A 26628-nucleotide genomic window follows, 5' to 3' on the forward strand; every position below is an offset into this window, starting at 1 on the left:
TACCTGTTCGTGTACGTGCCCATCCTTCCTGATAGGTGGGACCTATGCAAACAGATAAAAAATGTGTCATAGTTTTTTTTTTGAGCGCGTGAGTGGGAGACACAACATTCTCTGGTTAAGGAATACTCCCTCCGTTTAGGTGAGTATAAGTCACCTTATGAAAATCAGGTTTTCCCAAAACCTTTAGGCGTGGAGCATTAACTTCCTCCTCGATCCCCTCCCAGCCTCGTTAGCCAGCATTCTCTTCCTCTGCTGCCGCATTCTACCTTTCCATGTTTCCTTTTCTCAAGTGTGGAACGATCTGCATGCCGTCCTTGATGCACCAGAACGACCACTGCATGCATCGCGGCAGGGCGTTGATTGGGCATGCACGAGAATTTGGTTCTGCTCGCAATATGGATGATACCTGAACGATGAAGTGAGCAGGCATGCTAGCACGGGAGACCTATTTCCGCTATACAATACTGGAGTACTCATATTCCTACTACTACTAGTAGTAGTAGTAGTAGTAGTAGTAGTAGTAGTACAACTGTGGTACACTTGATGGTCAAAATACTATTCATCCGGTCCTCACAGTGAAGTGACAACACCCTGCGCCTGACACTAGTCCAGGCGGCGTGTTCGGGTTACCAAAGTCAGCCTCACCCTGTGCACTGTGCAGTCTGTCACCGCCGCTTTACAGCACATTGGCGCCTCGCCTCATCTCCCTTTCCGCTCACATAGCACCACTCCATCTCCATCTCCTTCTCCGTCTCTGTCTCCGTCTCCATCTCACTGTGCCCCCGTGTACCGTCGCCTCACTCGCCTCCCCCAGTACCACTATTCCCTCGCTAGCCGCTCCAGCACCGACATCCTTCTCCCCCGTAAATCAAGCCCCCTTCCAAACTCCACCATGGCCAAACGCGAACCGCGCATCATCCATATGAGCCATGATTGGAGCAATCTCCCCAGTGACATCCTCGACCTCTGTTGTTCGTGTATGGATATGTTGAGCGCCCTGCGGCTGGCTGCATGCTCGAGGGACATGCACACGGCCATCATCGATGGCAAGGCCTAAGCTTTTCAAGACACCCTGCTTGCTGCTATCTGGTCTTGCGAGATTAGCTCACCATGATACAGAGGCCTGCATGATGCCCCTCGACTTCGATCCGACCACCATTAGCCGAAACTTCTTTGCAGGTATGTAGTGGGTCGCGGTACATCATTTCCCTCGACTTCGATCCGATCACCATCGCCCGAAACTTCTTGCAGTAACATACATTAGGGAAGTAAATGGCCGTGTTAGTTTCCTCATTTTCATGAATCAATATACTACTACTAAATATGAGTGTGTATCAATAACCATGTTAGTTTCCCCATTTTCATGATGTAGAAACATGCACCACACTGTTGGTTTCATCTAACCATACATTAGGGAAGTAAATGTGCATATGGAGAACTCTATATTTGGAAGTAGTGAAATCCTGCAATGCTTACCATGTGTACATACCTATATTCGCCCTTCAGCAATCAATGGCTGGAATAATATCCTCACAAAAATTTTGCCCACATAACACGAGTATATAACAATGCATGGTCTGTTAGTTACCTTGAAGAATTTGTTTGTGAGGACAGAACATGATTACTCCCTCCGTTCCCAAATATTTGTCTTTCTAGAGATTTTAACAAGTGACTACATACGGAGCAAAATGAGTGAATCTACACTCTAAAATATGTCTACATACATCCGTATGTTGTGTCTGTTTGAAATGCCTAGAAAGACAAATATTTGGGAACGGAGGGAGTACATAACATGCATGACATGGTAGTTTCCTGTGAAGAATCGATTGCGAGATAACATGAGTATAACCATGCATGGCACTTCTATATTTTCGAACCTAGTATACATTTCCCTGTATTTTCCTCCCAGTTCCAACAGGGACATATCAATGCTGTTTCTTGCATTATCCTACTCATACTCTGAACAATGCTGATCTTACATTAACAATGCCTGTCCTTTTTGATATGATGCAGTGTCCCTACAATTACTGCCCTTTGTAATCACACCACCTTTGCCAAAAACAGGGAAGAACAATTAGTTCCTCGCTCGATCAGACGACGGCAAAAGACTGATGATCATTTGGACACATGAGCCGGAAAAGTTATATTGCAAAAAACCCATTGTATACAAGCACCGTGTAATACGTGAGTATCCGGACAGTGGCTATTACGTCTATGAGCATGATACCAGCTTGTTGGGGCCTTTAGGATTTTTTAGTTGGAGGCGGGTAAACAGCCTTGGTTCACACTCTCTGTTTCTCGGACTCAATTATCCGATTAACCAGGAGATCACCGTTGGCAAGGACCTTGATGGTAGAGAGGCTCTATTTGCTATGGAAAACCGTGTCTACACGGTGAGCCCTAGGAGTTCGGGAGCAAACTCCCCTAATTGTCAACGATACAGCCTGCAGCCAAAAGAAGGTGAGAATGACAAAGGCATCTGGATTAACTTTGATCCTTGGATGTCTCAATTACGACAGGCAGTGATGTGGTTCAAGCCTTTAGGTTGATAGGTAATTGGGTTGTTGCATCGAAAGGGTGGAGTACTGGTGTCTCCGGATCACTGGTCGCTGAAGCGGGGCTGCAAATTATGATGGTGTTGGATCATCTCTTCGAATGACTTTGTTGTCTTTGCTGCTGGTTCTGGATGGGTAGTTCTTTCTTTTGTTATGCATATTCCTTGTCATTTGGTCATCCTCGTCTATGTCACTCTTACTATGTAATAGTTGCTTCTGTTTAGAATGTCATTCTTGTCTGGATCACGAGAGTCTGAGCGCTGCAGATGGGTGTGTTTTCTTGGTGTAGCAAGACTTCTTCATGTCTTGCTGTTTATGTCAGTAGTAGTCACTAGTCAGTGTTTGAATGTTGTATATATCGTTGTTTCGAACTGTTTATTGTCTCGAACTACTGGTGGGCTAAATGAGGGCATCACCATTCTCCAGTGTTCAGAGTATATCTCCTTTTTTCAAGTTATATAATTTGAGCTCAGTGTCTTTTCGATGATGTACACTTGTTTGGGCCAGTGAGGTGTCGTTGAATATGGGCCGAGTAGTAACGCAATGCCAAACAGGTCAATTATGACTCTCAGGCCGGGCTCTCAAAAGATCCTGGAAAAAAGGCCGGGCTCTCCAAAAAAGAAAGAATAAGGACTCTTAGGCCGACATGTGGGCGCCACCGGTGTTTTCGTGTGCTTGCGCGCCGAGACCATATTGGCGCGTGCTCGAAATTCATGCTACCTTTTCATCCCCAGTCTCCCGCCCCTCCCCCACCTCTGGAATCTCGATTCCTACTCCAGTTCCCCCAAATCCCCCTCATGTACTCCCTGTACTCAAGCGCACTATCATGTCGCCGGTCAACGCGGATCTCTGAGCCGGAGATCCTGAGGTCCGTCCTGCCTTCGGTCGCTGCGTGTTGTCGCTCAACAGTGGCATGGCGGCGCTTGACGACCAGTTTGCCGGCAAAGTGCTGATGGTAACCATCAACGGCAACCAGCCTCCCATCTCGCCGGACGACCTTGTCAAAGCTCTTGGCATTGTGCACGGCATCCAAATAAGTGACTTGCTCGTCGAAATCTGTCCGCCACCGGCTGATTTCTTCGTCAGGTTCCGGACAACTTTCAACTGCAGTCGTGTGTTCGAATCTTCCCGGCGTTTGTTCTGCGATGGCGCGCTGGTGAGCTTTGATCGGTGGCACCCAGGATGGGGCTCGGTGCCCTCTGAGCTTGAGTTTTTAACAAAGCTTACCTTCCACGGCATGCGTCGACGTGCTTGGAACAGCGAGTCCATGAACGAGCTTATCAACGACCTTGGAGGTGAGCTCGTAAGTATCTTTGTTCCTCCAGACAGCTGGGCTCTAACGGTTATGGCATGGATGAAGAAGCCGTCCACCATACTGAAGGTGATTGGTGTTGAGATACCGGTGCAGGAACCGGGGTTGTACTATTCGTCGCCACCAAGGCCGCCGCAGACCACGTTAGGGATGTACCTGTATCGAGTGTTCGTGCATGTCGAAGAAGTGGTCAATCCATCAATCGAAGTCCTGCCGCCGCCGCTGGTGCCAGGGTCCGTCGACGACGTCCATTACAGGAGTCAACGTCAGACTTTCCCCGTGTTGCTCGGAACGATGGATGGCACAAGGCCTACTCCATCGCGCGGCGGAGGCCACTGCTTCTTTGGGAGAAGAGGCAGGGCTGGCTGCCTGAATGTGCTCTAATTTGAGGTAACAACTGAATCTTGTCAGATACTAGTTAAATCCGAGCTATGGGTGTGAAGCACTGATATGCCAGTACATTTGATTGTGACCTGTTCTAATTTTGTACCTGAACTTTTTTTAGAAAGGGTTGTACGTCAACTTAATGTGCTAGCAGAACTTATTGTGTTGTCTGTCTATTTTCTTTGCACAACATTCAAGATATTTCCCCGTCATTGATAAAGACGATGAACCGTTATATACGACTTCGTTGGTTTCAACATAGCCCTTCCCGTAGCGATCCACTGCTTCCATCCTGATTGTGCCGCCTGCGTGAAATTTTTGTATGCAAGTTCAGTGTGCTATGATGTTCTATATGATTGTGTCAACTATATAAGTTTTTACTGAGCATCAGCAATGCATATGGCTGAAAGATGTATTTACGAGCATCGACCGATGGGTCTCTCTCTATCTCTCCCTCTCTCTCTCTCTCACACACACACACACGCACACGCACAAGTGGGACCCGTTGAATTATTTATTATCTTGTGACAACTTTTAATTAGGTTCCACTGTAATCTAACTTTTTTCTTAAGTTATTAATTGAGCTCAGTGACTTCAAAAAGTTGTACAGAAGCCTTGTTTGGGCCTTTCCGGCGTCGCTGAATGTGGGCTGAGTAACCATGTTAGGTTGTACTGTACTACACAGGCCTTTTTTTCAACATCAGCAATGCAACTGGGCCGACAGTTGCACACAATATCCGGGTCAACTTGTTATTCTCCGCCCCACTGGGCTGCAAACTTTCCTAGGAGGTATGCATTAGGCTTAACAATAAAATGAACTTTAAGAAATAATAAATGGGATGTAATTATAATAACTGGACAGTTACTATGCACCAAACACGTAATTAGTTTGAAAAATATATTATTTTTGGAATTTGAAATTTTTAATTTCATTACTTGTTGCGCGCGCAATATTTCGTTGGATTTTAACGTAATACAACTTTATTTTGAAATTATATTTAACCTGACTAGAAATTTCGGATAAAAATATTTCGGATCCCATCAAAATGTGGGAATTTTTTTTTGAATTCTGTTTTGAGCGGTTGTTTGAAATTATTAATCGTTGTCCTAGCTAGAAGTTGGGCTGTACTTTTAACAAAGTGTAAATGGGTTGTAGTAAATTCCATTAGAATTAAAAAATGGGATGTACATTCTTACAAATCGCAAATGGGCTATATGTTCTCTGCCAAATCCGAGCTGTGGGCCTACTAAGTTGACGCGTACCAAGGGCTTTGTCAACTTAGTCAATATAAACGATTCCAGCTGTAGTGATCGTACGATGTCCATCCAACGGCCGTAGTGCTTCTTCAACCTCTGGTCTTCTTGCTCCAGCCGCCCAAAGCAGCGCCGGTCATGTTGCGTGCTCCTGCCTCCCGTGGCCGGCTGTGATGCCGCGGAGGCCTCACCGCCCCGTACTACTCCCACCGCTGGCCAGGCCATCCCTCTACTCACCCACACCCCTTGTTATTCTGCGGCGACAGCAGCCTCACACCGCAGCCGAACCAGTGAACCCTCGTACTCCTCTCCGCGCGGGCTTCCACTATTGCGTCTTCCCCGGCTCCGCGTCGTCCCCTTCCTAGGCCTCGCCGTCATCCAGACCACCGCCCTGGTGCTCTCGGCGCGGCGTGGTCAACGTGGTCAATGACCGACTTCCATCGGAAGAGTATTGTACGTGGAGAGGCTGACAGCTGGGTCCAGGCGGCCGCAAGGAAGTGCCTCCTTATTACGCGCAAAATAATTATTCCTCCACCTGACAGCAGGGACCCATCGGACGGGCAACCTTATTTCGCGAAAAAAAAGTTTGCCCCCTGACTGCTGGGACCCACCGGACGGGCCAGCATATTTCGCGAAAAAAACGTTCCCCCCGCTGTCAGCTCGGACCCACGGAAGTGCCTCCTTATTACGCAAAAAAATGAATACTCCCCCTGCTAGCTGTGACCCACCATGGTGGGAGGCTGACTTGTGGGCCTACTAAGTTGACTGGGATGGGGGCCTTTGTCAACTTTAGTCAATATGAACGATTCTAGCTCCAGTGACCGTACGATGTCCATCCAACGGCCGTAGTGCTTCTTCAACCTCTCGTTTTCTTTCTCCAGCCGCCCAAAGCAGCGCCGGTCGTGTTGCATGCTCCTGCCTCCCGTGGCCGCCTGTGCTGCCGCGGAGGCCTCACCGCCCCCTACTATTCCCACCGCTGGTCAGGCCCTGCGGCGACGGCAGCCTCACACCGCAGCCGAACCAGTGAACCCCCGTACTCCTCTCCGTGCGGGCTTCCACTGCCGCGTCTTCCCCGGCTCCCCGTCGTCCCCTTCCTAGCCCTCGTCGTCGTCCACCGCCCTGGTGCTCTCGGCGCGGCATTGTCAACATGGTCAAGGAACGACTTCCATCGGACGTGGACTGTACGTGGAGATGCTGACAGCTGGGTCCACGGCCGCAGCAAGGAAGTGCCTCCTTATTACGCGGAAAATAATGATTCCTCCACCTGACAGCTGGGACCCACCGGACGGGCCACTGTATTTCATGAAAAAACATTTCCCCCTGACTGCTGGGACCCACCAGCTACATCTTCGCACGCAAGGAAGTGCGTCCGGGCAAAAAAAAAACGATTCGCCCCCTGACTGCTGGGACCCACCAGCTACATCTTCGCAGGCAAGGAAGTGCCTGACAGTCGGGACCCACCTGGTCGAAGCGTATGTAGCATTGTCATTCTGGTCGCGAACGTGTACGTACATATATACTGGTGGATGTAGAGGCGCGCACGTGTCGTAGTAGAGGCGCGTACGTGTCGTAATAGAGGCGCGCACGTAGCATGTACACGTACGTACAGCGGCCAGGGTGCAAGAAAGAAAATACGGCCACGTATGTGTACATACGGGCGGGGTCTCGAACGCCTACTCGCGCATATGTACGGCCAGGGCTCGTGTACATGGCTGGGTCGGAACGGAGAAACAGCATCGTCGTCGTGTTCATGGGGAGGCAACGGAATGTGTCGTGTTCATGGGGAGGCAACGGAATGCGTCGTGTTCATCGGGAGGCAACGGAACGCGTGGGAGCCAACTGGCTGGGTCGGAACGGAATGCGTGGTCGTGTTCATCGGGAGGGCTTGGACGGAATAGGCGATGGAAACGAGGCCTGGCGTACCGCACAACGGAGGAAACAGACCTCCTACGTTCGGAACAGGGTCCTGTTGATTGGGAGGGGTCTGGCGTACCACAAAACGGAGGAAATGGACCTCCTACGGTCGAAACAGGGATCCTGTTGATCGGGAGGGGTGTGGCGTACCGCAAAACAGACGAAACGGACCTCCTACGGTCGAAACGGGGGTCCTGTTGATCGGGAGGGGTGTGGCGTACCGCAAAACGGACGAAACGGACCTCCTATGGTCGAAACGGGGGTCCTGTTCCTCGGGAGGGGTGTGGCGTACCGCAAAACGGGACTCCACGAGTACTGTTCATCTGCACCGTCGACCTCCTCCAGCCTCCACGGGCTCCTGTTCATCCAGCCTCCACCGCGCGCTACTCCACCGGCTATTGTTCAACCACCCCTCCACGGGCACCCCTCCACCGTCTACTATTCATCCAGCCCTCCACACCACGGGGTCCTGTTCAACCACCCCTCCACGGGCACCCCTCCACCGTCTACTGTTCATCCAGCCCTCCACACCATGGGGTCCTGTTCAACCACCCCTCCACGGGCATCCCTCCACCGTCTACTGTTCATCCAGCCCTCCACCACACCACGGGGTCCTGTTCATCCAGAGGCAACGCCACCACTCACTGTTCATCCAACCCCCCCCCCCCCCCCGCAACGCTCACTGATCATCCAATCGATCGGCTTCTGTTAGCAGCAGTAGCGAAGGAATCGCTTGATCGGGTTCAGTTAACAGCCATCGATCGATCGCTCGGGTTCAGTAACGCGTAGCCTGCAGTGCAATCGCTCGGGTTCAGTTAGAGCCCAACGCCTCGCTCGGGTTCAGTTAGAGCCAACGCCTCACACACACGCGCGTACGTGTACGAGAGAAACGCACATCGCTCGGCCCCCGACCTCCCACCGTAACCGGGAACTCCCCGAAATTTTCCTCCCCCTCGCTTCTACCATGGTGTTTTCCGTCATGGACGGCCCAAAGAATGTCATGCAGTTGCGTCTCCGCCCGCCCAGGACGAAAAGCCCATTTTCTGTCATGATTTTTTGTCATAGAAGTAGGAGCCCACCACATCTATGTTGATACCGGGTTTTGTCACAATTATCGTCATAGAAGTGTCATATGTATGACAAAAAAAATTCGTTCGGCCCAAAATGTCACGGATGTGTCTTTTTTTTGTAGTGTAGGTGCGAGGGACTCGCGCGTAGCCTCCTACTGGATTGATACCTTGGTTCTCAAAAACTAAGGGAAATACTTACGCTACTTTGCTGCATCACCCTTTCCTCTTCAAGGGAAAACCAACGCAGTGCTCAAGAGGTAGCAAGAAGGATTTCTGGCACCGTTGCCGGGGAGTCTACGCAAAAGTCAACATACCAAGTACCCATCACAAACCCTTATCTCCCGCCTTACATTATTTGCCATTTGCCTCTCGTTTTCCTCTCCCCCACTTCACCCTTGCCGTTTTATTCGCCTTCTTCCCGTATGCCTTTTTTTGTGTTTCCACATGCCTTCTATTTGCTTGCATCTTCGCTTGCTAAAAATCTATTGATATGGATCCACTTAAAGTGTTCTACTTGGATCATCTTCGATCCTTATGCGCTCGTGCTGAAACCCCAACTAGCCTAGTTGATGGGAAATCTTTAGATGAGCATGCTCATTTTGTGCGTCACCGTTTGTCTGAAAAAGGGAGACTCTTATGGAATCAAATAAACAAATTGCTATGCTATGCTTGGAATCTTTGTGAAATGTGTGATTTTACTTGTTGCTCTAAGAACCCTAAAAAACACCTTCCCTACCTATGTGAGTTCAATGATAATGAAATCTTATCTTCTTATGCAAAGGGTGTTTATAGTTACTATGATATTGAACAAATTGAAGAATTTGTCATTTTTAAGGGTGCTCATGAAGTTGCTTCTTTGATTGAAAAGTATGATTTTACTCTCAACAAATCTGAAAATTCCGTCATACTTAAATATTGCAATGAAAACTTTGCTCATAATGTCTATGTCCAAGAATTTATTGAAAGAATGACCGTTGCTTTGGAAGAAAATAATGATATGCATGAATCTATAGATAATGATGATTTCGATGATTTGGTTGAAATATCCCTTGATGAACATGATGCTTGCTATTCTTGTGGCCATGATGCCAATATTTATGAAGACGAATTTGCTATAGTTCCTTATGTTAAAAATGAGATTGTTGCTATTGCACCCATGCTTGATAGTTCCCTCGATGAAAAGCATGATTTCAGTGATTTTACTATAAATTCTCTTGATGTCTATTGTGCTAATAATATGCAAAACCCTAAGCTTGGGGATGCTAGTTTTGTTATGTCTACTACTTGTTGCAATGATCATGATTGGGGTGATTCTTCTTATGATCTTGAAAATTTATTTAATCCCCATGATGAATATGAGATTGATAATATTGTTTGCAATAATATTGAAAGTGGGTTTGGAAGAGTGTCAACTTTAGATCCCACATATTTGGAGAATATTCAATCTTATGAAATTTTTGATAAAAGTGGGTTTGGAGAGGTCATGACTTTAGTTAATGTTAATCCCACTATTTTGGAAGAGTGTCAACTTTGCATACATGTGGATCGTGTTAAGGATATGTTTTGTGATAGCTATATTGTAGAATTTTATTATGATCCTACATGTAATTATTTTGAGAGAGGAAAATATGGTTGTAGAAATTTTCATGTTACTAAATTACCTCTCGTTATGTTGAGATTGCTATTGTTTCTTTCCGCTTCCTTGCATATGCTAGTTTTTGCTTGCCTTGATAATTTGTTTGCCTATAAGATGCCTATGCATAGGAAGTATGTTAGACTTATATGTGTTTTTCGCGTATTTTCTGATGCTCTCTTTGTGCTTCAATTCTTGTCTTTCATGTGAGCATCATTGAAATCTCTATGCCTAACTAGGGGCGTTAAACGATAGCGCTTGTTGGGAGGCAACCCAATTTTATTTTAGTTTTTTGCTTTTTGCTTATGTTTAGGAATAAATATTTGTTCTAGCCTATGGTTATATGTGTTTTTATGTTTTAATTAGTGTTTGTGCCAAGTTAAACCTATAGGATCTTCTTGGATGGTAGTTATTTGATCTTGCTGAAAATTCCAGAAACTTTCTGTTCACGAAAATAATTGTTAAACATCACAAGAACGTGATAAAATATTGATTCCAATTGCTGCTGATCAATAAACAAATTGTCTAGGTCTTCCTATTTTGGATGATTTTTTGGAGTTCCAGAAGTTTGCGTTAGTTACAGATTACTACAGACTCTTCTGTTTTTGACAGATTCTGTTTTTCGTGTGTTGTTTGCTTATTTTGATGAATCTATGGCTAGTAAAATAGTTTATAAACCATAGAGAAGTTGGAATACAGTAGTTTTAACACCAATATAAATAAAGAATTAGTTCATTACAGTACCTTGAAGTGGTCTTTTGTTTTCTTTCGCTAACGGAGCTCACGAGATTTTCTGCTAAGTTTTGTGTTGTGATGTTTTCAAGTTTTGGGTGAAAGATTTGATGGATTATGGAACAAGGAGTGGAAAGAGCCTAAGATTGGGGATGCCCATGGCACCCCGAAGATAATATAAGGACACCTAAAATCCAAAGCTTGGGGATGCCCCGGAAGGCATCCCCTCTTTTGTCTACTTCCATCGGTAACTTTACTTGGAGCTATATTTTTATTCACCACATGATATGTGTTTTGCTTGGAGCGTCTTGTATGATTTGAGTCTTTGTTTGTTAGTTTACCACAATCATCCTTGCTGTACACACCTTTTGAGAGAGTCACACTTGATCCGGAAATTATTAGAATACTCTATGTGCTTCACTTATATCTTTTGAGCTATATAGTTTTTGCTCTAGTGCTTCACTTATATCTTTTAGAGCACGGTGGTGGATTTGTTTTATAGAAACTATTGATCTCTCATGCTTCACTTAGATTATTTTGAGAGTCTTAAATAGCATGGTAATTGCTTAAATAATACTAATATGCTAGGTACTCAAGAATAGTAAAAACTTTCTTATGAGTGCCTTGAATACTATGAGAAGTTTGATGCTTGATAATTGTTTTGAGATATAGAGGTAGTAATTAGAGTCATGCTAGTTGGGTAGTTGTGAATTTGAGAAATACTTGTGTTAAAGTTTGTGATTCCCGTAGCATGCACGTATGGTGAACCGTTATGTGATGAAGTCGGAGCATAATTTATTTATTTATTGTCTTCCTTATGAGTGGCGGTCGGGGACGACCGATGGTCTTTTCCTACCAATCTATCCCCCTAGGAGCATGCGCGTAATACTTTGCTTTGAAAACTTGTAGATTTTTGCAAGAGTTCTTTATGACTAATGTTGAGTCCATGGATTATACGCACTTTCTTCCTTCCACCATTGCAAGCCTCTCTAATACCGCGCACTTTTCGCCGGTATCATACACCCACCATATACCTTCCTCAAAACAGCCACCATACCTACCTATCATGGCATTTCCATAGCCATTCCGAGATATATTGCCATGCAACTTACCACCGTTCCGTTTATTATGACACGCTCCATCATTGTCATATTGCTTTGCATGATCATGTAGTTGACATTGTATTTGTGGCAAAGCCACCGTTCATAATTCTTTCATACATGTCACTCTTGATTCATTGCATATCCCGGTACACCGCCGGAGGCATTCACATAGAGTCATATTTTGTTCTAAGTATTGGGTTGTAATTGTTGAGTTGTAAGAAAATAAAAGTGTGATGATCATCATTTTTAGAGCATTGTCCCAAGTGAGGAAAGGATGATGGAGACTATGATTCCCCCACAAGTCGGGATGAGACTCAGGACTAAAAAAAAGAGTCCATAAAAAAAAGAGAAAAGGCCCAAATAAAAAAATGAGAGAAAAAGAGAGAAGGGACAATGTTACTATCCTTTTACCACACTTGTGCTTCAAAGTAGCACCGTGATCTTCATGATAGAGAGTCTCTCATTTTTTCACTTTCATATACTAGTGGGAATTTTTCGTTATAGAACTTGGCTTGCATATTCCAATGATGGGCTTCCTCAAAATGCCCTAGGTCTTCGTGAGCAAGCGAGTTGGATGCACACCCACTTAGTTTCTTTTGTTGAGCTTTCATATACTTATAGCTCCAGTGCATCCGTTGCATGGCAATCCCTACTCACTCACATTGATATCTATTGATGGGCATCTCCATAGCCCGTTGATACGCCTAGTTTATGTGAGACTATCTTCTCCTTTTTGTCTTCTCCACAACCACCATTCTATTCCACATATAGTGCTATGTCCATGGCTCACGCTCATGTATTGCGTGAAGATTGAAAAAGTTTGAGAATGTCAAAAGTATGAAACAATTGCTTGGCTTGTCATCGGGGTTGTGCATGATTTAAATATTTTGTGTGGTGAAGATAGAGCTTAGCCAGACTATATGATTTTGTAGGGATAACTTTCTTTGGCCATGTTATTTTGAGAAGACATAAATGCTTAGTTAGTATGCTTGAAGTATTATTATTTTTATGTCAACATTGAACTTTTGTCTTGAATCTTTCGGATCTGAATATTCATACCACAATTAAGAAGAATTATGCCAAGTAGCACTCCGCATCAAAAATTCTGTTTTTATCATTTACCTACTCGAGGACGAGCAGGAATTAAGCTTGGGCATGCTTGATACGTCTCCAACGTATCTATAATTTTTATTGCTCCATGCTATATTATCTTCTGTTTTGGACATTATTGGGCTTTATTATTCACTTTTATATTATTTTTGGGACTAACCTATTAACCGGAGGCCCAGCCCAGAATTGCTGTTTTTTGCCTATTTCAGAGTTTTGCAGAAAAAGAATATCAAACGGAGGCCAAACGGAATGAAACCTTCGAGAACGTGATTTTTGGAACGAACATGATCCAGGAGACTTGGACCCTACGTCAAGAAACAAAGCAGGAAGCCACGAGGTAGGGGGCGCGCCTACCCCCCTGGGCGCGCCCTCCACCCTCATGGGCCCCACGTTGCTCCACCGACGTACTCCTTCCTCCTATATATACCTACGTACCCCCAAATGATCAGATACGGAGCCAAAAACCTAATTCCACTGCCGCAACCTTCTGTACCCTCGAGATCCCATCTTGGGGCCTGTCGGAGCTTCGCCGGAGGGGGCATCGATCACGGAGGGCTTCTACATCAACACCATAGCCCCTCCGATGAAGTGTGAGTAGTTTACCTCAGACCTTCGGGTCCATAGTTATTAGCTAGATGGCTTCTTCTCTCTTTTTGGATCTCAATACAATGTTCTCCCCCTCTCTCATGGAGATCTACTCGATGTAATCTTCTTTTTGCGGTGTGTTTGTTGAGACCGATGAATTGTGGGTTTATGATCACGTTTATCTATGAACAATATTTGAATCTTCTCTGAATTCTTTTATGTATGATTGGTTATCTTTGCAGGTCTCTTCGAATTATCAGTTTGGTTTGGCCTACTATATTGATCTTTCTTGCAATGGGAGAAGTGCTTAGCTTTGGGTTCAATCTTGCGGTGCCCTTTCCCAGTGACAGTAGGGGCAGCAAGGCACGTATTGTATTGTTGCCATCGAGGATAACAAGATGGGGTTTTTATCATATTGCATGAATTTATCCCTCTACATCATGTCATCTTGCTTAAAGCGTTACTCTGTTCTTATGAACTTAATACTCTAGATGCATGCTGGATAGCGGTCGATGTGTGGAGTAATAGTAGTAGATGCAGGCAGGAGTCGGTCTACTTGTCTCGGACGTGATGCCTATATACATGATCATACCTAGATATTCTCATAACTATGCTCAATTCTGTCAATTGCTCAACAGTAATTTGTTCACCCACCGTAAAATACTTATGCTCTTGAGAGAAGCCACTAGTGAAACCTATGGCCCCCGGGTCTATCTTCCATCATATTATCTTCCAACACTTAGTTATTTCCGTTGCTTTTATTTTACTTTGCATCTTTATCATAAAAATACCAAAAATATTATCCTGTCATATCTATCAGATCTCACTCTCGTAAGTGACCGTGTAGGGCTTGACAACCCCTTATCGCGTTGGTTGCGAGGATTTATTTGTTTTGTGTAGGTGCGAGGGACTCGCGCGTAGCCTCCTACTGGATTGTTACCTTGGTTCTCAAAAACTGAGGGAAATACTTACGCTACTTTGCTGCATCACCCTTTCCTCTTCAAGGGAAAACCAACGCAGTGCTCAAGAGGTAGCATGCAGCCTGTCCTGGCGGCTCCGACTACTAAAGAAACCATGTACCTCTACATCGCCACCACCAGCCAGGTGGTCAGCACTGTCATGGTAGTAGAGCGCCCAGAAGACGGCAGAGCATAGCCGGTCCAGAGGCCTGTGTACTATTTGAGTGAGGTGCTGTCAACCTCAAAGCAGAACTACCCCCACTACCAAAAGATGTGCTATGGTGATAACCCACAAGTATAGGGGATCGCAACAGTTTCCGAGGGTGGAGTATTCAACCCAAATTTATTGATTCGACACAAGGGGAGCCAAAGAATATTCTCAAGTATTAGCAGTTGAGTTGTCAATTCAACCACACCTGGATAACATAATATCTGCAGCAAAGTATTTAGTAGCAAAGTAGTATGATAGTAACGGTAACAGTGGCAATGGTAGCAGAGCAGTATTGTAGTGATTGTAACAGCAGCAATGGAAAAGTAAATAAGCGAAGAACAATATGTGAAAAGCTCGTAGGCATTGGATCGATGATGGAGAATTATGCCGGATGCGATTATTCATGCAACAGTTATAACATAGGGTGACACAGAACTAGCTCCAATTCATCAATGTAATGTAGGCATGTATTCCGAATATAGTCATACGTGCTTATGGAAAGAACTTGCATGACATCTTTTGTCCTACCCTCCCGTGGCAGCGGGGTCCTAATGGAAACTAAGGGATATTAAGGCCTCCTTTTAATAGAGTACCGGACCAAAGCATTAACACATAGTGAATACATGAACTCCTCAAACTATGGTCATCACCGGGAGTGGTCCCGATTATTGTCACTTCGGGGTTGCCGGATCATAACACATAGTAGGTAAATATAGACTTGCAAGATAGGATCAAGAACTCACATATATTCATGAAAACATAATAGGTTCAGATCTGAAATCATGGCACTCGGGCCCTAGTGACAAGCATTAAGCATAGCAAAGTCATAGCAACATCAATCTCAGAACATAGTAGATACTAGGGATCAAACCCTAACAAAACTAAATCGATTACATGATAAATCTCATCCAACCCATCACCCTCCAGCAAGCCTACGATGGAATTACTCACGCATGGCGGTGAGCATCATGAAATTAGTGATGGAGGATGGTTGATGATGACGATGGCGACGGATTCCCCTCTCTGGAGCCCCGAATGGACTCCAGATCAGCCCTCCCGAGAGAGTTTAGGGCTTGGCGGTGGCTCCGTATCGTAAAACGCGATGAATCCTTCTCTCTAATTTTTTTCTCCCCGAACATGAATATATAGAGTTGGAGTTGAGGTCGGTGGAGCTCCAGGGGGCCCACAAGGCAGGGGGGCACGCCCAGGGGGGTAGGCGCGCCCCCCACCCTCATGGACAGGGTGTGGGCCCCCTGGCCTTGATTCTTTCGCCGGTATTTTTTATTAATTCCAAAATAATTCTCCGTTGATTTTCAGGTCATTCCGCGAACTTTTATTTCTGCACAAAAATAACATCATGGCAATTCTGCTGAAAACAGCGTCAGTCCGGGTTAGTTCCATTCAAATCATGCAAGTTAGAGTCCAAAACAAGGGGAAAAGTGTTTGGAAAAGTAGATACGACGGAGACGTATCATACGGTGTGCACTTTGCCACCAAGAAGCTGAAGCCATACTTTCAAGAGCACCCAATCACGGTTGTCTGCACTGCCCCGCTTGCTAAGATCATAGGCAACAGAGATGCATCAAGCCAGGTGGCCAAATGGGCCATCGAGCTGGCCCCTTACAGCATCTTCTACTAGCCACGCGCTGCCATCAAGTCCCAAGCACTGGCCGACTTCCTCGTCGACTGGGCCGAGACCCAGTACCTGCCGCCAGCTCCGGACTCCACTCATTGGCGGATGCACTTTGATGGCTCAAAGATGCGCACCGGCTTGGGAGCCGGCGTTGTCCTCACCTCTCCCAAAGGCGACAAGCTCAGATACACATTGCAAATTCACTTTGCCGCCTCCAATAACGTGGCCAAGTATGAGGCGCTAGTACACGGCCTCCGGCTGGCCAAAGAGATCGGCATCTGTCGGATCCTGTGCTATGGTGACTCAAACTTGGTGGTCCAACAGTCGTGTGGCGACTGGGATGCCAAGGATGCAAATATGGCAAGTTACCGCTTCCTCGTCCAGCAGCTCAGCGGATACTTTGATGGGTGCGAGTTCCTTCATGTGACACGGAACGAAAACGAGCCAGTTGATACCCTGGCACGGATCGGCTCCACCCGTCAAGCGATACCAGCCGGCGTCTCCCTTCAGTGCCTCCGCAAGCCGTCAATCAAGCATTCTCCAGAATCTGAGTCCATCTTCGTGTCGGCTGCTCCCGAAGCAGTCGGATCCGACTCGGGGGCTGCAGCAGCCGGCCCAGGGACTTCGGCAGGCGGCACGGGGACTGCAGCAGTCGCACCTGGCCCAGGGACTTCACAACCCGGCCCAGGGGCTGTGGCAGCCGGCCCGGGGACTTCACCAAGCGGCTTGGGGACTGCAGCGGTCGCACCAGGCCCGGGGACTTCACAACCCAGCCCGGGGGCTGCAGCAGTCGGCCCGGGGACTTCAACAGCGCAGCAAGTGGCAGCCAACTCCAACCCTCCGCCTCCCAACCCAACCGCCCTAGTACAAGTGGTCGTGATGACAGTAGATGAAGTTCAAGCACCATCCTGGGCGCAGCCCATCCTCAACTTCCTGGTGAACAGAGAGCTGCCGACTGATGAGGTCTCGGCCCGGCAAGTGCAGCGCCGGGCAGGAGCCTACACGATAGTAAATAGAGAGCTTGTCAGGCGCAGCATGACTGGAGTCTTCCAGCGTTGCGTAGAACCAGAGAAAGGCAAAGCGATCCTCAAAGATATCCACCAAGGTGAGTGCGGCCACCACGCGGCCTCCAGATCCCTTGTCGCCAAAGCTTTCCGCCATGGTTTCTTTTGGCCGACTGCTTTGGAGGACGCCAAGGATTTGGTCAAGCATTGCAAGGGGTGCCAGAAATTCAGTTCCAAGCAACATCTGTCGGCTTCTGCACTCAAGACCATCCCTTCACTTGGCCCTTTGCCGTGTGGGGGTTGGACATAGTGGGACCATTCAAGACAGCACGCGGCGGCATGACCCATCTGCTTATCACCATAGACATATTCACCAAGTGGATTGAAGCGAAGCCAATCAAGAAACTGAACGGTCCAACTGTTGTGACCTTCATCGCAGATATCACCGTCCTATACGGTGTACCACACAGCATCATAACCGACAATGGCACAAACTTTGCCAAAGGGGCCTTGGCCTGTTTCTGGGCGACGCAGGGCATCCGACTAGACTTAGCGTCCATTGCCCATCCGCAGTCAAACGGCCAAGTCAAGCGAGCAAACGGCCTCATCCTCTCCGGCGTTAAACCCCGACTGGTCGAGCCGCTGGAGCGGTCGGCCGACTGCTGGATCAACGAGCTGTGGGCTGTCCTCTAGAGCCTCCGCACCACTCCGAACAAGTCAACCGGCTTCACTCCCTTCTTCCTCGTATATGGGGCCGAGGCCGTCATCCCAACTTACATTGAGTTCGACTCACCTCGCGTCACCATGTACACAGAGGCGGAGGCAAAAGAAGCATGAGAAGACAATGTCGATCTGCTAGAAGAGGGCCGGCTATTGGCACTCAGCCGGTCCGCCATCTACCAGCAGAGCCTGCACCGCTACCACAGTCGGAAGGTCAAGCCAAGATCCTTCCAAGAGGGAGACCTTGTGCTCCAGCTGATCCAGCGAACAGCCGGCCAGCACAAGCTCTCGGCCCCTTGGGAAGGCCCCTTCATCATCAGCAAAGCTTTGGGCAACGACTCCTACTACCTCATCAATGCACAGAAGCCAAGAGAACACAAGAGAGACAACTCTGGCAAGGAATCAGAGCGCCCATGGAATGCAAATCTCCTTCGAGGATTTTACAGTTGATGCACTATGTACCACGCTACCTTTTGTATTAAGCGCTAAGACATCCAATCCCTCAAGGAGCACTCGGGGGCTATCCTTTTTATCTTTATGATAACTTTTATGCATATGAATGTGTTACTTCATTATTCTGCCTGGCACCAGGTTCGACCAGTCGGCCCGGGGGCTTGCCGCCTTGTATTATGTCGGTGCTACCTGCAGTCGGACAAGTAGTGTGCCGGCATCTAAGCCCCCTCTTGCCATAGGTTGCATCTCGTAGAGCGACTGTTCGGCTAGCAAGAGTTAAGGGCAGGAAATGGTGCCCACACGAAAAATGGCTAAGGACCAAAGCACTCACATAAGCCAAGCTGGCTCTCGCCTCATTGACCGGCTGCTGAGCGGCCGGCCGGCCGGCTTCCTACTTAACTTGCTACGTTCTAAACAGCCAAAGTACTTGCCTTCCCAAAAATGGCCAAGTACTTGACCCGGCCACAGACCGCAGAGCGGCTGTCTAGCTGGCAAGGCGGCAGCCAAGGGAAGGTGGCAAAGGAAAAGGCCAAAGGAGCAGAAAATCAAGACAAGTTAGAACTCGGCAAAGTTAATTTACATAGTTAAAGGCCCTCGGCCAGCATTCAACAAAGTTTGAATACACCCCCAGCGGGTGGAACTGCACACATTTAACAAGCTTGTTTGAGATATTACAAAATAGGAAAGAAAGATAACTTGGCCGCCTAGGCCACAGGAGCAGCGGCCGGATCGGAGGGGTTAGCGGAGGTCGAGGCTCCGGTGGTGGAACGGCCGTCTGGTTGGTCTCGGCCTGGTCAGCACGAGCAGCAGTCGGCTCGGCGGCACACAGCTCGTTGGTCGAGACTTGGTCGGGCTGAGGCCGGCTGTTGGCTCCATCATTCGGTGCATCATACTCGCCGTCCTTGCCCTCCTCGTCCTCACCCTCATCACTGGAGGCGATCTCCTCCACCGAGTCTTTGCCATCTTCCGGGTTCAGCCCGAACCAGTTGGGCGGCACCTCGCACCCTCTTTGTCTAGCTCGGGGAGGAAGATACCGGTATCGGTGTACTCAGCGATCGTTGTCATGCGTTGATAGAGCGCAGGCGCCACCGCCGCCAACTCTTCACTGGCTTCAAGCCGGAACGTGGCCAACTGGGCTAGTCTTAGCCCAGGATACCATGCCTTGATGAACTCCAAGGCCCGCCGTGCGCTTGCCCGGGCTGCGGAGCCTTTCCACGCTTCGAAGCGGCCGACGGCCACCTCTAACCAGTCGACGGACCGACTGGGGGTGTGCGGAGCTGGAACACCTGGCCAGAGGGCGGAAACCACCTGGGCTTCGACGCACTACAGACGGTGGAGCGCCCGATGAGCCGGCTGGAGACGAGCTTGAACGGTGAGAAGCTGCTCGCCAAGGGTCTGAGGGGCGTTGGGCACGATTTCTGCACCAGCCTGTCTGCTCTCGTCACGGCGAGCCTCGATAGCTTGGTTGTCGGCAACAGCGTGACCAGGGAAGTACTCTGCGCAAGAAGGAAAAAGAAGTATGAAGTCGGAAGCTGGCTCATATGACAGTCGGCAGATGAAGAAAAGGAAGAGATAACTGACCATCGAGCATGTCCTCGATCTCGTCGTAGCCGTCGGACAGAGCTTTGTCCCTCTCGGCCCAGCCCGAGCGTTCAGTCTCAAACTCGGCCTGGAGGGTGGCCTCGCCGTCCCTCACCTTCTGGAGCCCCGTCTTGTGCCGGTCCGCCTGGTCAGCCAGCTCCTTGACCAAGCGGTCACGCTCCTGGGCCGCCTTGCTGCACTCCTCCTCCTTGGCGCGCAGTGCAGTTTGGGCTTCGCCCAGGCGCTGCTGCAGGTCGGCGGCCGCTCCTGCAAAAGACAAGGAAGAAAAGACAAGTCAACAAATCAATAAAGGGAAAAGTGGTTGCCGGAAGATCCGGCCCGACTGCTCAGCAGTCGGCCCGAACCTCGGGGGCTACACCCCGTGTTGGGGTACGTAGTAATTTCAAAAAAAATCCTACGCACGCGCAAGATCCATCTAGGTGATGCATACCAACGAGAGGGGAGAGTGTTGTCCACGTACCCTCGTAGACCGAAAGCGGAAGCGTATGACAACGCGGTTGATGTAGTCGTATGTCTTCACGATCCGACCGATCCTAGTACCGAAAGTACGGCACCTCCGCGATCTGGACACGTTCAGCTCGGTGACGTCCCACAAACTCTCGATCCAGCTGAGGTCGAGGGAGAGTTTCGTTAGCACGATGGCGTGATGACGGTGATGATGAAGTTACCGATGCAGCACTTCGCCTAAGCACTACAACGGTATGACCGAGGTGGAAATCTATGGAGGGGGCACCGCATACGGCTAAGCAATCAACTTGTGTGTCTATGGGGTGCCCCCCTCCCCCGTATATAAAGGAGTGGAGGAGGGGAGGGCCGGCCCGCTCATGGCGCGCCCAAGGGGGGAGTCCTACTCCCGGTGGGAGTAGGATTCCCCCTTCCCTAGTTGGAGTAGGAGAAGAAGGAAGGAGGAGAGAGGGAGAAGGAAAGGGGGGCCGGGCCCCCACCCCAATTCGGATTGGGCTTGGGGGGGCGCCCCCACCTTCGCCGCCTCCTCCTCTCTCCCACTAAGGCCCAATAAGGCCCATAGACTCCCCGGGGGGTCCGGTAACCCCCCTCCCCCCGGTACTCCGGTAAATGCCCGAACTCACCCGGAACCATTTCCGATGTCCAAGCATAGCCTTCCAATATATCAATCTTTATGTCTCGACCATTTTGAGACTCCTCGTTATGTACGTGGTCACATCTGGGACTCCGAACAACCGTCGGTACATCAAAACACATAAACTCATAATACGATCATCATCGAACGTTAAGCGTGTGGACCCTACGGGTTCGAGAACTATGTAGACATGACCGAGACTCGTCTCTGGCCAATAACCAATAGCAGAACCTGGATGCTCATATTGGTTCCTACATATTCTACGAAGATCTTTATCGGTCAAACCGCATAACAGCATACGTTGTTCCCTTTGTCATCGGTATGTTACTTGCACGAGATTCAATCGTCGGTATCTCAATACCTAGTTCAATCTTCCTACCGGCAAGTCTCTTTACTCGTTATGTAATGCATCATCCCGCAACTAACTCATTAGTCACATTGCTTGCAAGGCTTATAGTGATGTGCATTACCGAGAGGGCCCAGAGATACCTCTCCGACAATCGAAGTGACAAATCCTAATCTCGATCTATGACAACTCAACAAACACCATCGGAGACACCTGTAGAGCATCTTTATAATCACCCAGTTACGTTGTGATGTTTGACAGCACACAAAGTGTCCCTCTGGTATTCGGGAGTTGCATAATCTCATAGTCATAGGAACATGCATAAGTCATGAAGAAAGCAATAGCAACAAACTAAACGATCATCGTGCTAAGCTAACGGATGGGTCAAGTCAGTCACATCATTCTCTAATGATGTGGTCCCATTAATCAAATGACAACTCATGTCTATGGCTAGGAAACTTAACCATCTTTGATTCAACGAGCTAGTCAAGTAGAGGCATACTAGTGACACTCTGTTTATCTATGTATTCACACATGTACTAAGTTTCCGGTTAATACAATTCTAGCATGAATAATAAACATTTATCATGATATAAGGAAATATAAATAACAACTTTATTATTGCCTCTAGGGCATATTTCCTTCAGTCTCCCACTTGCACTAGAGTCAATAATCTAGATTAGACAGTAATGATTCTAACACCCATGGAGTCTTGGTATTGATCATGTTTTGCTCGTGAGAGAGGTTTAGTTAATGGGTCTGCAACATTCAGATCCGTATGTATCTTGCAAATCTCTATGTCTCCCTCCTTGACTTGATCGCGGATGGAATTGAAGCGTCTCTTGATGTGCTTGGTTCTCTTGTGAAATCCAGATTCCTTTGCCAAGGCAATTGCACCAGTATTGTCACAAAACATTTTCATTGGACCCGATGCACTAGGTATGACACCTAGATCGGATATGAACTCCTTCATCCAGACTCCTTCATTTGATGCTTCCGAAGCAGCTATGTACTCCGCTTCACACGTAGATCCCGCCATGATGCTTTGCTTAGAACTGCACCAACTTACAACTCCACCGTTCAATATAAATATGTATCCGGTTTGTGACTTAGAGTCATCCGGATCAGTGTCAAAGCTTGCATCGACGTAACCATTTACGATGAGTTCTTTGTCACCTCCATAAACGAGAAACATATCCTTAGTCCTTTTCAGGTATTTCAGGATGTTCTTGACCGCTGTCCAGTGATCCACTCCTGGATTACTTTGGTACCTCCCTGCTAAACTAATAGCAAGGCACACATCAGGTCTGGTACACAGCATTGCATACATGATAGAACCTATGGCTGAAGCATAGGGAATGACTTTCATTTTCTCTCTATCTTCTACAGTGGTCGGGCAATGAGTCTGACTCAACTTCACACCTTGTAACACAGGCAAGAACCCTTTCTTTGCTTTATCCATTTTGAACTTGTTCAAAACTTTATCAAGCAGGTATATGCTTTGTGAAAGTCCAATTAAGCGTCTTGATCTATCTCTATAGATCTTGATGCCCAATATATAAGCAGCTTCACCGAGATCTTTCACTGAAAAACTCTTATTCAAGTATCCTTTTATTTCCAATCAACAATATGTCATCCACATATAATATTAGAAATTCTACAGAGCTCCCACTCACTTTTCTTGTAAATACAGGCTTCTCCAAAAGTCTGTATAAAACCATATGCTTTGATCACACTATCAAAACGTTTATTCCAACTCCGAGATGCTTGCACCAGTCCATAAATGGATCGCTGGAGCTTGCACAATTTGTTAGCATCCTTTGGATTGATAAAACCTTCGGGTTGCATCATATACAACTCTTATTCCAGAAATCCATTCAGGAATGCAGTCTTTACATCCATTTGCCAAATTTCATAATCATAAAATGCAGCAATTTCTAACATGATTCAGACGGACTTAAGCATCGCTACGGGTGAGTAGGTCTCATCATAGTCAACTCCTTGAACTTGTCGAAAACCTTTCGCAACAAGTCGAGCTTTGTAGACAGTAACATTACCGTCAGCGTCAGTCTTCTTCTTGAAGATCCATTTACTCTCGATGGTTTGCCGATCATCGGGCAAGTCAACCAAAGTCCACACTTTGTTCTCATACATGGATCCCATCTCAGATTTCATGGCCTCAAGCCATTTCGCGGAATCTGGGCTCATCATCGCTTCCTCATAGTTCATAGGTTCGTCATGGTCAAGTAACATAACCTCCAGAACTGGATTAGCGTACCACTCTGGTGCGGATCTTACTCTGGTTGACGTACAAGGTTCAGTAGTAACTTGATCTGAAGCTACATGATCATCATGATTAGCTTCCTCAGTAATTGGTGTAGTAGTCACAGGAACTGATTTCTGTGATTAACTACTTTCCAATAAGGGAGCAGGTACAGTTACCTCATCAAGTTCTACTTTCCTCCCACTCACTTCTTTCGAGAGAAACTCCTCTAGAAAGGATCCATTCTTAGCAACGAATGTATTGCCTTCGGGTCTGTGATAGAAGGTGTACCCAACATTCTCCTTTGGGTATCCTATGAAGACACATTTCTCCGATTTGGGTTCGAGCTTATCAGGTTGAAGCTTTTTCACATAAGCATCGCAGCCCCAAACTTTAAGAAACGATAACTTGGGTTTCTTGCCAAACCACAGTTCATAAGGTGTCGTCTCAACAGATTTAGATGGTGCCCTATTTAACGTGAATGCAGCCGTCTCTAAAGCATAACCCCAAAACGATAGCGGTAAATCAGTAAGAGACATCATACATCGTACCATATCTAATAAACTGCGATTACGACGTTCGGACACACCGTTACGATGTGGTGTTCCGGGTGGCGTGAGTTGCGAAACTATTCCGCATTGTTTCAAATGAAGACCACACTCGTATCCACGATCAGATCGTAGAAACTTTATTTTCTTGTTACGATGATTTTCCACTTCACTCTGAAATTCTTTGAACTTTTCAAATGTTTCAGACTTATGTTTCATCAAGTAGATATACCCATATCTGCTTAAATCATATATGAAGGTCAGAAAATAACGATACCCGCCGCGAGCCTCAATGTTCATTGGACCACATACATCAGTATGTATGATTTCCAATAAATCTGTTGCTCGCTCCATTGTTCCGGAGAACGGAGTTTTAGTCATCTTGCCCATGAGGCATGGTTCGCAAGTACCAAATGATTCATAATCAAGTGATTCCAAAATTCCATCAGAATGGACTTTCTTCGTGCGCTTTATACCAATATGACCCAAATGGCAGTGCCACAAATAAGTTGCACTATCATTATCAACTCTGCATCTTTTGGCTTCAATATTTTGAATATGTGTGTCACTACTATCGAGATTCAACAAAATAGACCACTCTTCAAGGGTGCATGACCATAAAAGATATTACTCATATAAATAGAACAACCATTATTCTCAGATTTAAATGAATAACCTTCTCGCATCAAACAAGATCCGGATATAATGTTCATGCTTAACGCTGGCAGCAAATAACTATTATTCAGGTCTAAAACTAACCCCGAAGGTAGATGTAGAGGTAGCGTGCCGACGGCGATCACATCGACTTTGGAACCATTTCCCACGCGCATCGTCACCTCGTCCTTAGCCAATCTTCGCTTAATCTGTAGTCCCTGTTTCGTGTTGCAAATATTAGCAACAGAACCAGTATCAAATACCCACGCACTACTGCGAGCATTAGTAAGGTACACATCAATAACATGTATATCACATATACCTTTGTTCACCTTGCCATCCTTCTTATCCGCCAAATACTTGGGGCAGTTCCGCTTCCAGCGACCAGCCCCTTTGCAGTAGAAGCACTCAGTCTCAGGCTTAGGTCCAGACTTGGGCTTCTTCACTTGAGCAGCAACTTGCTTGCCGTTCTTCTTGAAGTTCCCCTTCTTCCCTTTACCCTTTTTCTTGAAACTGGTGGTCTTGTTGACCATCAACACTTGATGCTCCTTCTTGATTTCTACCTCCGCAGCCTTTATCATTGCGAAGAGCTCGGGAATTGTCTTATCCATCCCTTGCATATTATAGTTCATCACGAAGCTCTTTTAGCTTGGTGGCAGTGATTGAAGAACTCTGTCAATGACACTATCATCAGGAGGATTAACTCCCAGCTGAGTCAAGTGGTTGTGGTACCCAGACATTCTGAGTATATGTTCACTGACAGAACTATTCTCCTCCATTTTGCAGCTGTAGAACTTATTGGAGACTTCATATCTCTCAATCCGGGCATTTGCTTGAAATATTAACTTCAACTCCTGGAACATCTCATATGCTCCATGACGTTCAAAATGACGTTGAAGTCCCGGTTCTAAGCCGTAAAGCATGGCACACTGAACTATCGAGTAGTCATCAACTTCGCTTTGCCAGACATTCTTAATGTCATCAGCAGCATCTGCAGCAGGCCTGGCACCTAGCGGTGCTTCTAGGACGTAATTCTTTTGTGCAACAATGAGGATAATGATCAAGTTACGGACCCAGTCTGTGTAGTTGCTACCATCATCTTTCAACTTAGCTTTCTCTAGGAACGCATTAAAATTCAAAGGAACAGTAGCACGGGCCATTGATCTACAACAACATAGACATGCAAAATACTATCAGGTACTAAGTTCATGATAAATTAAAGTTCAATTAATCATATTACTTAAGAACTCCCACTTAGATAGACATCCCTCTAATCATCTAAGTGATCACATGATCCAAATCAACTAAACCACGTCCGATCATCACGTGAGATGGAGTAGTTTTCAATGGTGAACATCACTATGTTGATCATATCTACTATATGATTCATGCTCGACCTTTCGGTCTCAGTGTTCCGAGGCCATATCTGCATATGCTAGGCTCGTCAAGTTTAACCCGAGTATTCTGCGTGTGCAAAACTGGCT

At 47.0% G+C, this 26628-nt stretch overlaps 1 pseudogene; it reads left to right on the plus strand.

Moving 5' to 3' along the window:
- LOC120974133 (uncharacterized) overlaps window positions 1-21758 on the plus strand; it is a 44015-nt pseudogene extending 22257 nt beyond the window's left edge.
- The last annotated feature ends 4870 nt before the right edge of the window (window positions 21759-26628 follow it).

This window comes from Aegilops tauschii, chromosome 2 (genome assembly GCF_002575655.3).
Source record: "Aegilops tauschii subsp. strangulata cultivar AL8/78 chromosome 2, Aet v6.0, whole genome shotgun sequence".
Taxonomy (NCBI): Eukaryota; Viridiplantae; Streptophyta; class Magnoliopsida; order Poales; family Poaceae; genus Aegilops; species Aegilops tauschii.